The sequence below is a fragment of the Sphaerodactylus townsendi genome, linkage group LG08, assembly GCF_021028975.2.
Source record: "Sphaerodactylus townsendi isolate TG3544 linkage group LG08, MPM_Stown_v2.3, whole genome shotgun sequence".
NCBI classification, from domain to species: Eukaryota; Metazoa; Chordata; class Lepidosauria; order Squamata; family Sphaerodactylidae; genus Sphaerodactylus; species Sphaerodactylus townsendi.
The window spans coordinates 91,592,243-91,594,754 of record NC_059432.1 but is presented as its reverse complement, the minus strand read 5'-3'; positions in this window follow the sequence as shown (position 1 = coordinate 91,594,754).

The window sequence follows — 2,512 nt, the reverse complement described above, 5'->3', positions numbered from 1 at the left end:
GGTGCTATGTGTCAGATTTTTATCTTGCCGTTCCTTCAAAGAGACCAGGCTGCACACATAACTATCTCATTTTCCATAGATCCTCACATGGTGAGGGTGGTTAGACTGAGAGAGAATGATTGACCCAACCCTCCATGTTGGAGATCCGTGGATTGGCAAAAGTGCTCAGAAATCATACATACAATTTAATCTACTTCCTTCTCGCTAGTCTTCATCCATTGACCCTGCTGCCATTTTTTAATCTTAGTGGATGTGATAGATCTGTGGTGGCGAACCTTTGGCACTCCAGATGTTATGGACTACAATTCCCATCAGCCCCTGCCAGCATGGCCAACTGGCCATGCTGGCAGGGGCTGATGGGAATTGTAGTCCATAACATCTGGAGTGCCAAAGGTTCGCCACCACTGTGATAGATACTGTACCAGAATAACTGTTCTCAGTTTTAATCTCCAGTATGTGAGTAGCTTTAGTGGTGATCCAAGCAATGGGTGGGAGAAGGGGTGTGGGGAAAAGAGTTGATTTCTTCAGTTGATTCAGTGCAAAAGGGGCCTGTTGTTATATCCAGCTGCCAACAAGTGACCTATTTTGTATGGAAAATGTAAGGAATTTCATATCAGAATCTGCCTTGTTGCTTACACCAAGAAGATCAATATTTAAAGGTGAATGTCCAAATCCAAATACTATTTATTGGCATTGTAAAAAAACTTATTATGCAAGACAATGCATAATATAATAACAAAACTAATATACAAATTATTTTTAAAAATGAGGCAAAGCAAATATCAAATTTTCAAAATGATCAAATCTGTATAATTGGTAAAGAATTCACCCTCCAAAGCAAGGAACTGATGTCTGTCATCTGGAAAGCAATTTTAGGTGACCTCCAGCCCCCACCTGCAGGTTGGCAACTCTCATTCCCATGGATTCCCATGGCAACTCTCATTCCCCCCCCACACACACATTTTATTGTTGATTTCAGATTTTTAAAAAAAACATGGGTCCCCCGAGTTTGAAGAAAAATCTGTTTTGAATCCCTGTGGTCCCAATCCACAAGTTTAGGTATCCACAGATGAGGGTGCCAGGTAGCTATTAAATTGGAGATGGTAAATCCGAGAAAATGTGATGGCAAGCAGCTGAAAAGTTCATGGCAACATAAGCTATAGCATTTATATTTCCCCAAAATATTGAAAATGAATTTCAATATGTGAAATGGCTTTTTTGGCATTATATAAATAGGGAAAAGAGAAAAGCAATCTTATAAAAGTTCCCTTCTAACAACGGTCACAAATAGATAACCTCACTCAAAGCAAGTATTTTAAACTGCTATAAAATCAAGACACTTTTGGTATGAATTTCTCTGAAATGTGTTGAGCATGCCTCCCCCAACAAGATTCTCATTGCCAAACTTCATTGGACAAATCATCTTGAGTTCATGACGAATATGATGTTTTGCCTTGATAGTGGAAGAATATTTTTAGTTTAAAAAACACAGTTATGAAGTCCATAGTTCATTCCATTCATTTCTAATCACTACAGTTCTATTAATGACAAAAGCAAACTAGACATGACAGCATCCCCTTGGTTGCCATGGGAATCCTACTGCTGGATTTAATGCCATGATCCTGGCTGGGCCTGCAGCACGGAGCTCTCATTCTCCCCCTCCCCAATACCTTTTCAAGTGTCAAAACAGCAATGTGTGTCACATTTCAAGAGCTGTGTGTGTGTCTGTGGGGGGGGGGGGAGAACACCTCAGTCCACTATTCTGTGCCCTCACAACATTTTTTAGTCACTGTAAGCTGGCAGGAGCGTCCTTCTGGCAGCCGTGAGGAGACCATCACTGGTTTGGCCCTAAATAAAGCACAGACGTGAGCGATGCCCTGCAGCACTGTGATTCAGCCTCACCTCATGGGTGCGAACTGTTATAATTGCCTTATGTCAACAGTTACCTGTTTCAATGATTACTACACGCGTTTGGTATGTGCCTGCCAAACAGTCTCTGTAATAGGCACACATGATCAGTTCATAATGCTGCAATCTACTTCAAATTTACCTTAGAATCAACTGATTGCATTAAACAGGACTTAATGTCTGACTAAAACTTTCACAGGAACTAATGCTATGTAATTACATGTAAGAAGCACTGATGGATGTCAAACGCTAATTGTTTTCTCCCAGGCAGTTTAACCATCAAACCTGTTACCTTTCTGACTTCAGAGTGAACCTGGAGGTCAGCAAAAGGGAATGTGGGGTGGGGTTATTTCCCCCATGCTATTTCCTCAATATAAATTGACCCCACCCTTGAGCCAGCCTGGTGTAGTGGTTAACAGCAGGCGGACTGTAATCTGGAGAACCTGATGTGTTTGATTCCTCACTCCAACATATAAGTGGCAGACTCCTATCTGGTGAACTGGATTTGTTTCCCTGCTCCTCCACATGAAGCCTGCTAGATGGCCTTGGGCCAGTCACAGTTCTCTCAGAACTCTCTCAGCCCCACCTACCTCACAAGGTGTCA